General features: G+C 38.6%; 1 protein-coding gene across 3 annotated transcripts in view; it reads right to left on the reverse strand.

Moving 5' to 3' along the window:
• The window catches only part of USP25 (ubiquitin specific peptidase 25), a 137,855-nt gene that overhangs the window by 71,592 nt on the left and 52,749 nt on the right, over window positions 1-13,514 (reverse strand). The window lies entirely within an intron of this gene.

A 13,514-nucleotide genomic window follows, 5' to 3' on the forward strand; every position in this document is an offset into this window, starting at 1 on the left:
CCTCATTTTATGCATGGTCACTAGGCGTTAAAGAAATACAAATAATGCCAATTGTACACAACACAGCCTTCAGTGTATAACACTGAACATCCATATCCTCCATATGCTAAGGATTAATAAGTATCTACCTCAATATTGCATTAAATTATTGATGTGTAGAGACAGTGAACACACTAAATCCAGCAAGCAGGTATATAACTGAACCATGAACAGATTCTTCACTATTGTTTAGGTACCAGTTGCCATTATAATACTAAAAGAGTAAACAACAAAAACCCAATAATTCTTTCTGGGTATAAGCATCCTATTTTTGCCTCTAGATGCAGGATCATCAACAAGTTGTTTTATGTAATTTCAGACAGACACTTTCTGAAGGGAACCTTTCAAATTCTGTCTGCAGATTGCCAGCATACAGTACTAAGAAACAGTTGCTTCAATGCCAAATGTATGACTACTGTTTGAAAATATTTGGCTGTAAACTCTTTTTAGTTTCTTTTTGGGGTGGGGTGGGGGGAATCTAGGAAAAGACTGGTAAAATTTTATTTAACTTTCATTTCCCACATTGCAAAGTACATATAACTTAAAAAATTATGTATTTTTAAAACTCAGTTAGAAAAAGGTAACTTAAGTGTCAAAGGAATCTCTTAAATAGGTCATTTTCTCTCAAATTCAGAGGTCAAAGTGATTTTGAATACTGGTGCTCAACCAATTAGTGAGATGCTACAAAATAATAGCGTGATTTGGTGAGAGGTTCTCTGTGTAGATGACTTTGCCATACTGAGTTTCGATTCCTAGAGTAATGATGAGTGGGTAAACAGTGGTCACGACACCACTGATGGAGCTGTTGTGCATGATAAGAATGTGTCAGCAGCACAAAGAGGCAATGATTTTTTTCAGCAAATTAACAAGAAGACTTAAGAGTCAGAGAGAAAAAATACAAAATTAACTCATATGTAGACTGAGGGAAAATTTAGAAGAGATTAATTTAGCTGAAACCCAAAAATCACTGACACTTTTCAAGTTGGGTTAATAAGACACCTTCACAAAGAGAGAGTGCAGAAATCTATGATGGATCTCTAAGTTCTTCACTAAGATTACAGTACTTATTATATATTAACTAATACACAATATATTCTACAAATAGGAAGTGCTTTTACATATTTAATAAAAGTATTTCATCACTCTAATATGCTCTCTCAGCTCATCCAAGGTACTTAAAGTCTGTATAGTTTTCACTGTTTAGATTTTAGTACCATAGAGCAGAGATCGTGTCAGAGATCGTGTTTTGTGCAGTACCAAATACACTCTTGAGTAGCATGCCTGATGACATCTTTAAAAATCAGATATTATTTCTACTCTAAGAGAATAAATTATTACAAATTGGCTAGAGCTTGATTGATGCTGGTTATTAATGAACGTATCTTGTTTGGGACAACTTGGTACTGCTAATACTCCAGTAGATTAGTTTTGCCCCCTTTTAACTTTAATTTAATTTATCCAAATTTTTGACATCTTGAAAAAAATTTCAGCAAGTTTGGTTATACTCGAGTAAAAGGTGCACACCATTAGGGTCAATATTACCATTACAAAATAAGCTACTCTAATAGCAAGAAATAATATTATATGGAAACCCTATCCATAATGGAGTACAAGCCTCCCAACAACTAGGGCCAGGAGTTGTGTGTTTTTGTTTTGTGTTTTTAAACTATTTACCCACTTTGGGCCTGACCCAAACCCACTGGAAGTTAATGGAACAATTCCCAAGGACATCAATGGGGTCTGAATTAAGCTCTTTACTTGCTAAAATAAGGGTGAGAAAAGATTTCAACAAGAGGGCTTGAAAAGCATGCTATTTAAGAATAGACAAAGTAACAGGAAGTTACTTTAGCTGTTCTAGTTTACCAAGGCCAAGAGTAAGGGTTAACTAAGTTGCAGTAAAAACCTAATTTACTAAACCCTCTGTTGAAAAGGTTTGTCAACTTGCCTTTAGGTTGATTAGTCCAGGATTAGACAAGAAGAATCAAAGGAACAGAACAAACAGTACTGAGATTCTATAAATTTCTGACCAAAAAAATCTATGTTAAAATTAAATTTATTTGGTTGCACAGGGCCAACAGTTAAAGTTCAGAAATGCCAGATTTACGATTGTCTGGGCAATCATAATTCTGCCCCCTTGCTCATCAATCCTGTGCGCTGAATGAGGCAGAGGGCCTGGGGAAAAAATACTATAACTACATTATAATGCATATAGACATAGGGGATGAATTAAGGTTGCATAGACAACAATATCTTAATTTTTTGAGTGTTTGGCTTAGCACAGTGTGAACAACATTATTTTGATATCGCTATTAAAAAAAATTCTTAGGGTTCTTTCAAAGGAAAAAAGGTAAAAACAAATACTAATATGTACAACTGTACTAACCACGCAATCATGCATCAGGGAATGAATCCTGAAGTTTCAGCATGCAACACATGTCTACCGCTTGAAATATACAACTGACAGTAGGAGAAGGCTGTGCTACTGACAATATGCTGGGGCACAGGGGAGAGCAGTAGCCCTCTCTCCCACAGACACTGGGAGAGCTCCTGAGCCAAGCACCATGGTGTTTTTCTATTGCGGAGGGAGTGGGGATGCTAAGGCCAACTGTCAGGTTTAGCTCCCAACTCTGCTCACCGCTACAGCTCCTCTGGCAGCCCTCACGTGTTACCAGTGCAGTGTCTTCTACTGCTACTTTTTGAAGTGGCCCAGCTCTTTGGAATATTCATGTTCATATATTTTGGCATGCGGTAGAAGTTCTCATGAGCCATGCAAACAAAAGGCAGCAAACAGTGATTTTTACTAGCTTACATCTCAGCTAAACCTGAACTGAATTTCAGGGGACCAGGAAAAGACACTTCCCTAGCCAGAATTGTCTAGCAGAAATTTCAAAGATGAGTTGCAAATAATGAAGGTGTTAGAGCTTCTAAAAATATAAATCACCACAAGAATCTTTCATAGTGACAAGTGTTAGGTGATCTAAATACATATGTTGCTACTAGGTTCCCTTGTATTTGTCAATCAAGATAAAACTAGATTCTCGGAGTTCTCTCTCATCATGTTGAACCTAAATGGAGTCCATTCTTCAGTAACACCTTTTGATGCTAGAGCAGTGAAGCACTGTGAGGAACCCAGGGTTGCAGGGCAAGTGGTGACACACACCCTTACTGGTCTGGGTTGTACTCCAAACCTCATGACAAACATGTTAGGTCTTCAAGTTACCTGCTGTATAAAGTACTAAATTTATTTGAAAATATTTATTACGTACCTGGGCTGGAAATGGTGGCTCTCTGCCAAATATGCCTACACTGACAGGGAGCACCATGGCAACAAGTTGCATAGGAAACCTGAGGAAGAGTGAAGATGCTGCCTAGCAACTGGTAGCTTCTAGCAGCAAAGTTAGAGCACGGAGAGTTGGGTCAGGGCAGTTGGATTGTTTGATAGGAAAAAGAAAGAAATTAAAGTAAAAGGGAAATATGGTGAACATCCCAGTTCAAGGCAACTTCGCATGCATTTCCCTTCAGTGGTCCAGCAAGGGTATCCACTCTAGGCTTCAGGCTCCTCAATAGTCACCTCTCTTGGGTGGAGTCATGAGTCTCTTGTCCCTCCTGACATGGGTATTTCCCCGATAACCCCCAGCAGGGAGGACTGCCTAAACTTCACTTTGTTTTCTCTTCAGAGACTAACAACAATGTAATTGCCACAGTCATAAGTTACCAAACAGCTCCTTCTAAGCAAGTGCTTTTATTCTCAAAGTAAAAGCATCACAGAGAAAACATTAAAAACAATAATAGGACCTATACGCATGCTAACAGGCTTACCAGAGATCATCCCCAAACTCCAACAATGGTTCTGGTTAGTGATTAGCCGTTCAAACCCCACACAAGGTTTTTAATTGTGGTCACCAATTCATAACCACTTTTGCTCAGAACTCGCTCCTCCACAAGTTAGAGAGTCCCTCCTTTATCTAGTTTTGGCCTTTGAAGAGACCATTAATAGGTAAACAGCCAGACCATGGGTTTCTCTTGAAGCTTCAAAAAGATGGCTCCAGAGGTTACTAACTTGCATTCCCCTCTTCCCAAATATTTCCTATTAAAAACCACTCAACGAAAAATTCAATCTTGTTTGGTTCAGTGTTTCAAAACAAGAGTCCTTTGAACCACACAAAACTTCCCAGTGTTTACATTAGTCCTGTCTCCCCCGTATAAGAAGTCACATACCATCCCATGATAATACATAAACCCATTCACATTTTTAATACAATGATCTCCTTAGATATTTTAATATAATTCAAAACTATTTGTCCAGAAAATTGTAGGATATTGTCATACTTATCACAGTGAAAAATACACAAACACTTATAAGTCTCTGAGCAGTAAAGAAGCTACTGAGAGTTCAAAGCATGAAAGATATAGGGGACACATGGAAAGTAGTTGAGAAGCAAACAGAGTTGGCAACAAAGTTTGAATTTCTTCTGCTTCTTTAGGAGGACACATTAAATAAGTACAAGCCAAACTGAACTAGAGAAGCAAAATAAAATCTAGCACGAAGAAGGGTCAAGCATACCCATACCAAGAAAACCTAAAACAGAAAACCAGAGAGCACTGTTACAAGTGAGCACTACGAGCAAACAGGATTTTTGGCAAGAGCTACTAACAGGACACTCCACACTGACACGTAATTATAAGGCAGCACTCTGGCATCACTCACACATGCTCCAGTATGGACACACATAATTGTACTATTAGACAAATGGTAGCACAGGCAGTATTAATTACACTGGTCTATAATTTTTGAGAAGTCGTCTGCTTCAGAGATAAAATGTGCTATTATGTATTTTGATGTGCTGAATTCAAATATGACAATTAAAACAACTGATTGGCTACTGTTTCTAAGATATTTACGTTTTTACATTTTATGTCTATGTATATTGTGTAGATAGTAGAGTTTTAATCATAAATTGTAAACCTAGGTCTTTTCATGTGTTTATGGTTGCTTTACATGATAATATTTCACCTGTCCTGTTTATGTAACACTTTAAAAATCAGCAGAAGGGTTATATAAATAAAATTTATTATGAAACAAAAGGCAAAAAACTATTCTGTACATAGTTTAGTCCTATTCAGTGTCTACTCTGCGCTTCTTGGCTTGTCTCTTGTATTCATTAAATGGAGCATCTCTTGTCACTGTCCAGCAATAGTCTGCAAGTATTGATGGGCTCCATTTGCCCTGATAGCGTTTCTCCATTGTTGCAATGTCCTGGTGAAATCGCTCGCCGTGCTCGTCGCTCACTGCTCCGCAGTTCGGTGGAAAAAAATCTAGATGAGAGTGCAAAAAATGTATCTTTAGTGACATGTTGCAACCAAGACTTTTGTATGCCTTGAGGAGGTTTTCCACCAACAACCTGTAGTTGTCTGCCTTGTTGTTTCCGAGAAACTTTATTGCCACTAACTGGAAGGCTTTCCATGCCGTCTTTTCCTTGCCACGCAGTGCATGGTCAAATGCATCATCTCGAAGAAGTTCACGAATCTGAGGATTAACAAAGACACCTTCCTTTATCTTAGCTTCACTTAACCTTGGAAATTTTCCACAGAGGTACTTGAAAGCTGCTTGTGTTTTGTCAATGGCCTTGACAAAGTTCTTCATCAGACCCAGCTTGATGTGTAAGGGTGGTAACAAAATCTTCCTTGATTCAACAAGTGGTGGATGCTGAACACTTTTCCTCCCAGGCTCCAATGACTGTCGGAGTGGCCAATCTTTCTTGATGTAGTGGGAATCTCTTGCACGACTATCCCATTCGCAGAGAAAACAGCAGTACTTTGTGGATCCAGTCTGCAGACAAAGCAAGAGAGCAACAACCTTCAAATCGCCACAAAGCTGCCACTGATGTTGGTCACAGTTCATGCACCTCAAAAGTTGTTTCATGTTGTCATAGGTTTCCTTCATATGGACTGCATGACCAACTGGAATTGATGGCAAAACATTGCCATTATGCAGTAAAACAGCTTTAAGACTCGTCTTGGATGAATCAATGAACAGTCTCTACTCATCTGGATCGTGAACTATGTTGAGGGCTGCCATCACACCATCGATGTTGTTGCAGGCTACAAGATCACCTTCCATGAAGAAGAATGGGACAAGATCCTTTTGACGGTCACGGAACATGGAAACCCTAACATCACCTGCCAGGAGATTCCACTGCTGTAGTCTGGAGCCCAACAGCTCTGCCTTACTCTTGGGTAGTTCCAAATCCCTGACAAGGTCATTCAGTTCACCTTGTGTTATGAGGTGTGGTTCAGAGGAGGAGGATGGGAGAAAATGTGGGTCCTGTGAAATTGATGGTTCAGGACCAGAAGTTTCATCCTCTTCCTCGTCTGACTCAAGTGAGAATGATTCTGGTGCATCGGGAACCGGCAGTCCTTCTCCGGGGGGTACTGGGCGTATAGCTGATGGAATGTTTGGATAATGCACAGTCCACTTTTTCTTCTTTGACACACCTTTCCCAACTGGAGGCACCATGCAGAAGTAACAATTGCTGGTATTATCTGTTGGCTCTCTCCAAATCATTGGCACGGCAAAAGGCATAGATTTCCTTTTCCTGTTCAACCACTGGCGAAGATTTGTTGCACAAGTGTTGCAGCATATGTGTGGGGCCCACCTCTTGTCCTGATCTCCAATTTTGCAGCCAAAAGAAAGGTGATAGGCTTTCTTAACCATAGTGGTTATACTGCGCTTTTGTGGTGCAAAAGTCACTTCACCACAAACATAGCAGAAGTTATCTGCACTGTTCACACAAGTACGAGGCATCTCTGCTCTCTTTGGCTAAACAGAAATGTGCCCCTTTGCAAAATCAAACACTGACAAATAAGAGAGCACGACACTATGATTTCTAGAACTGATATAGGGCAATTTGTTCAGCAGAGTGATGTAAGCTTCGTTATGATTGCATCATCCATGACTTCTAGGAATAACATGATGCAATTCATATCATGTATGACGCAATACCAGCTTCAGATTGCATCATTCATTGTTTTGCCTAAAAAGCAAGTACTGTCCAAACCCAGTCATAGATTTATTCATAGATCCAGTCAAAGATGTATTTTAGTCATTTCTGGTTTAAATTGAGATCCCTTCCCTTTATAACTCACTTATCCTCCGCCATTCCCAAGTCAAGGGTCGTATATACTGACCCAATAGCATATCTTGAAAACTAGAGCCAATCAACAATTTTAAGCATCATTTTCGTTCTCAGTGACCCAGAATTAGTAAAGTTCGACTACATTTATTTCAGAAGCATTTTGGCTGTAGAGCAGTGTTATTGTTTATGAGAAGAAGTGAGGCTGGGTTAGTGGGAAGCCCTCTCACATGATAATTAATTGCTCAGATGACCAAAAATCTTTAGCATTATTTTTTTTTTTTAAATAACTTCTAGAACATGCGACAAGACAGGGAAAAAAGCTAGGCAATATCTCCTGCTAAAGATGAAACAGAGTTGCCTTAGGCATGAAGGAAGGAATAGCCCCCAGAGAAGAACACTATCACAGTGGAACACTAGAAACTAGAAAGAGGTAAGAATGGTCAAAAACAAAGAATTGGTAAGCCAGTAAGTCTTACGGCTACTATTACATTTAAAAATAGTATTTTAAGGTCTGACTCCACAGGGACATAAAGTTTACGCTATTAAAGTAGAATTTGGCTGAGAAACAAAACAGATTCAAACTCCAAATGGAAATAATGGGTTTAACCAAGTGTCTGGTGATGTACGTTGTTGATAGTATGGACAACTTTGCTCAGAGACAGTGCTAATTGACAGTTTTTTCCTGAACTTCTCCCTCACAGTCTTTACCTCAGCTTCACTGCACACCTATCCCTCTTACCCTCTCCTCCCTTGTCCTGTCCCACTCTCCCCTCCTCTTCAAGTCCCCTTCTCCCTTCCCTTTTCTTTCCATTTAGCTTTTCCCCATCTAATTAAACCCACCCCAAAACAAGAACACTGATGTAATTCAAAGAGGAGTGAGATAAATATAATTTGGAACTGTATCAGAAGAATTTATTGTAACCCATAGTTTTGGCAAACAATAAAAACTGACAGTAAATTCTAACACCCATATCCCAATATTCTCAAAGCTAGGAGAAAGCTTCAGAACGGAAAGTAAAAAAAAAAAAAAAAAAAATACACACATTGTCTAACGTGCAGCTCACCTGGTACCCGTGACATATGTTCATACACTATTTTGTGTGTAGGACCCTCTCTGATTCACCACAGAGGCTGGATGGTGCTTGCTGAGTGAGCAGCTATTGAGTATGTTGTTTTGTGAACACTGAACGTCGTACACATGTAAGACTTATTTACTACACATTATTCATTGCTGCTCTGACACAATGATTAACGTAGGGTTGTGTCTGTGTGTAATATGTAAATTAAATGCCTCAGAATCAACACATTGCACACACAGCTAGCCTATGGACCCAATAATAGCAACCACTGATACTCTGTATCATTGTACCCTTAACCTCTCCACCCCTCCACTTTCCTTCCTAGTATTTATTAGAACCACTCTTTCTTAAATTATGCCCTAATTCTGCAAACACTTAGGCACATGCTCAACTTTACATAGAAGAATGACCCACTGAGCTCAGTGGGACTACTCATTCATAAGCATTTGCAAGATCAGGGCCGTAGAGGTTGTAGACTGGGCCAGGGACCTAGTTTTCCTATGTGTTTGTATAGCATCTAGGATAATGGGGCCCCTATCCTGACTGTCACCCCTAGGTTCTACCAGAATACAAATATTAGCCACCACAAAGATATTATTTAGCATTTATATGAGTAACTTAGGATATTAAGTCATTAACAGAATACATCTGTACACCTACAATTATTAATGTTTTAAAAACATACTCTAAGCTCTCAAGTTTCTGCACTTCTCCTACCAAGTTAATACTTCTAAACTTGTACAAAGGCATCCATATACATTTCTTAATACTTCTGATGTTAGTGATTCTCTTAAGTGTAGGAAGAATCCCTGAGGGTTTGAACTAATGTCTTGGCAAGTACGTGAAGGGAAAACTCATTTTACAACCACTGTTTTAAAATGGATTCATTTGTAGTCTTTAGAGATAATCTAAACATGTATTCTATTTTGATATGAGATCCTTAAATAGCTTTCTGAATTTATTTTAAAGTTATGGTACATTATTAAAAATTACTTAATTTAATTTTGTTTACAGGAGTTTATTTTTAACTGAAGTTTGGTCTTCAAATAAAAATTGAGAACTCCCCTTCCTTATTCTCACAGGAAAAAAAAAAAAAAAGACATGCTTCAACACAACACACATGCCATTTCTAGAAACGTTTGCTTCTTGTAACAGGTTTTTTGCTGCCACTCTCTCTAAATGACTGCTCTAAGACACTCCTCAAATGAAACTGGAACTAGTCAATGATCACATGTTCAAATCAAAATTGGCAGAGAAATTGACAAGTAGAAGCCGAGCAATATTGCATGAGATTGTGTACATTGAAATGTTAAATGTATATTTTGTAAGCTTTGCTATAGTGCTGAACAGTATATTCTAAACAGAAAAATGCACCACTAGTTTTTGTATTTATTTTCATTTTGTTTTGGACTGTGTTGCATAGTATATTATTGTGACTCACGTAGGCAACACTAGATATTGCTGACCTCTAATCAGGTTTCAGAATGATCCTAAAAAAGGCCTGAAATATTTTTATAGTTGATGCAACCCAAGGAGTCTATCCATCCTGTGGTTAAATAAATATTGAATTAGATAATGTCCAAAATTAACCTACACGTACTATACTAGTATGGTTGTCTGAAACATAATTCTCTCTAGTTGACAGGCAAAACATAAATAACCTACATTTTCAATCAAAAAGACTATGAAAACATACACGAGAAGAATAATTTTATTTCGATTAAATTTTCTAGTTATGAACAACAGTAAATATACCATTTATCAAGGTGTAATATTGTAATTGTGAATGCTACAGAATTTCACACAATACAAGTAGTGACCATAAAAAAAACTGGCTAGTCCTTTTATAATCCAGCTTCAAGGTATAAAGTAGCAAATTAAGTGCAATTAACATGAGATCATAGGTCTAGCATAAACTTCTAAACTCTCTAGTCACAGTTCTGTGTTTCCATTGGCTGATGGACCAAAACCTAGACTATACATTTGAGTTTTTGTATCAAATTAGAAAAAAACATTTATAAGAATGCCAAAGTCAATCTTTTTGAAAATCTGACAGAAATCTGTGAATGAGATAATGGCAAAGCAACAAATTAAAGAACTACCGAGTCAAGTTTCTCTCACAATTTGAGTTTTGGGTAAAATTAACATTTTATCAAGGTAAATGTTTTCAAGAGTGTTGGGCTTTTTTTTTTTTTTTTTTAATCTACAGTGTTGCTATGATGATTTGGGGATTTTGCTTGTACTATTTGTGAATTCTGGTTGATATTAGGAAGTTGTTATAAAATTTTTGCTATGAAAATTGCTCTCGCTGAATGCCCCTATAAATGTGGATGCCATTATTGCTGGCAGGACCAGCAACAGCCACGCACCAGACTGAGGACAATGTGGAGTATTTAACCTTAATGACTGTACTCTGACCACCACTAGTTCTGCTAAGGAGAGCGCCTACCATGGAAAACCAGTTTGACCAAGTTGGTCTGCATGGGGCTTGAGGGTTTGGAGCAGTGGAAGGTTATCAAGCAAGACCAACAAACTGGTGACTAATCAGGAAGTTATAAAAGATCTTGCAGGAAGTTTGGGGAAGAGAAGGGAAGGACTTGAACTGAGCAAGATCAGAGAAGCTGAGCTGGGGAAGAAGGCTCCAAGTTTCATAAGAACGGCCATACTGGATCAGACCAAAGGTTCATCTAGCCCAGTACCCTGTCTTCAGACAGTGACCAATGCCAGGTGCCCCAGAGGGAATGAACAGACCAGGTAATCATTAAGTGATCCATCCCGTCACCAATTCCCAGCTTCTGGCAAACAGAGGATAGGAACACCATCCCTGCCATCCTGGCTAATAGCCATTGATGGACCTCCCCTCCCCTCCATGAATTTATCTAGTTCTTTTTTGTAGCCTGTTACAGTCTTGACCGTCACAACCCCCCAAGTAATACACTGCAACAGAAGGACATTGGACAGCCCCAGACAACCCTGACACCTGCCAAAAGAATGCCCTGGATGGGTGAGGAAACTGAGGAAGGAATGTGCGTATGTTAATTATTTTTGTTAGGTCTGTGTATTTCTCATAGGGTCAAGTAAGAGCAATAACGTTAAAATTCTGGACAAAGTGTCTCTGTTACGGCCCTTGAAGAAGTAAACCAGAAGGCTCATGCCATCAGGTGGAGTTCTGGGATGGAGTGTGCTTAAGCGATAGGGTGAGTTTGAAGGACCAACAGTGATTCAAGGGGCAAGGCAGTTTGTAGGATAGGATGCTAGACAGAGGGTCTGCAACCAAAGAATATGCTTAGGGACCCCACGACTAGGGCAATGCCTGGACTCTGTTCAGAATCCAGAAGCTTTAAACGCTCAGGGATCAGCAGCAGGATTCCTCTAAAAACAATCTGGTGAGTGACCAAGAGGGGGCACTGGACTGTATCTGTGAAAATTAGGTGTTAATAAAAACTTAGCTAGATACATAAAACTCAGGCCTTTCAACGTTTTGCTATTGCATGAGACCCTGGGAAGAACACAATGACTAAACAAATTTGAAACTAACTGGCCCATTTTCACCAATCAAACAGAGAAGCACACACACAAAACAGATGCACTCTATATGCATCCAAAGAAGTGGGCTGTAGCCCACGAAAGCTTATGCTCTAATAAATTTGTTAGTCTCTAAGGTGCCACAAGTACTCCTGTTCTTTTTGCGGATACAGACTAACACGGCTGCTACTCTGAAACAAAACAGATGATGAATAATAGAATAGTTTGGTGGAATTTTTTTAATTCTTTTAGTTTTACAGACTGAGGTGTTATCTGCAGCTCTGCTAATATAAATAGTTTATTTAAAACACAATACTATTTAGCCTGACAGTATCTGTACAATAGAAATTCATCAAAAACTGAGATAAAAAGAAATATTCAAGTTGCAGTGGGGGAAGTCTAGATTGGATATTAGGAAAAACTATTTCACTAGGAGGGTGGTAAAGCACTGGAATAGGTTACCTAGGGAGGTGGTGGATCCTTAGAGGTTTTTAAGGCCTGGCTGGACAAAGCCCTGGCTGGGATGATTTAGTTGGGGTTGGTTCTGCTTTAAGCAGGGGGTTGGACTAGATGACCTCCTGAGATCCCTTCCAACCCTGATATTCTATGATTCTATGATCTAGTTTAACGTCTTAAGATGCAGAAGTGGTCTTACAACTTAATTATACTTTGCATACTGTATACTGTTTAAGAAACATCTCTCTCCCAATTAGATCTCAGTTATTTTCAGAATATTCAACAGCTAATAGATACATATTTTCAAGATATCCACAGAATCATTTACAGGTGGACTGATTGTCCCTTTAGAGTCATTTAGTAAAAAAAAAATTTAAGGCTTCATAAGCATTATGCATAAAGAATATTTGATATTAGTCTAAACACAACATTTTACTAGTTCAGTGACACGCTGTGGTATACTTATTCACCTTGAGTAGTACTTTACTTCTCAGATAGTTCTGAACTAAGCAGGACTGCTCGAGCAATAAGGTATTACAGTGAGTATGGAAGAATTTGGCCCTATCTGTATAAATTCATGATTATTTAGGCTAGCAAAAGGTCTTTTAGGTCATGTAGTCTATCTCCTTCAATCACCACAGGCCAGTACTGACAGATTTCTACAGGAATACAATTCATTCCTATTCTAATCTTGCCTTGATCATTTTCAGTGATGAGATTTTGCTTCCCTTGAGAAATTATCTACAGTCTAATTTACTTCACACATTTAACCTATTTCTTAATAGCTTACTCTAAATGACTCCACTCAAACGTAAACCTGGTATACCAATTCTGGCTACTGAAAACTGCTTTTACTGCTTTTTGGAGTTAAAAATGAAATGAGCAAAAATCTCAATTCCTGATCAAGGAACTTGAATTCTTTTCCCCTTGTGAAAGTGAAAATCATTTTGTATACATAATTATATCAAACTAATAATAAAGTCTTCATACCAGCTGTACATACAAACACTTTACCCAGTACAACAGTATGCGTATATTAGCTGGGCTAGCCAGACTAACCCAAGACAGAATGACTGAGGCTGCACTGGCCTTTTTTCCACTTTTCCAAAGATCTTCTCTCTGCCTCTTACCCCAACTTTGTGGCTACCCTACGAACAGTTCATTGTTGGGTGGTGGTACTGAACCATCCTAATCAGTAGAACTGCAACAACAAAGGTTAGTCAGCCACTTCTCCTCCTCCCACCTCTAAGTCATTTGCACATAACATTTTATTTAAAAT

The sequence above is a fragment of the Terrapene carolina genome, unplaced genomic scaffold (genome assembly GCF_002925995.2).
Source record: "Terrapene carolina triunguis isolate 2854851 unplaced genomic scaffold, T_m_triunguis-2.0 Scaffold38, whole genome shotgun sequence".
Taxonomy (NCBI): Eukaryota; Metazoa; Chordata; order Testudines; family Emydidae; genus Terrapene; species Terrapene triunguis.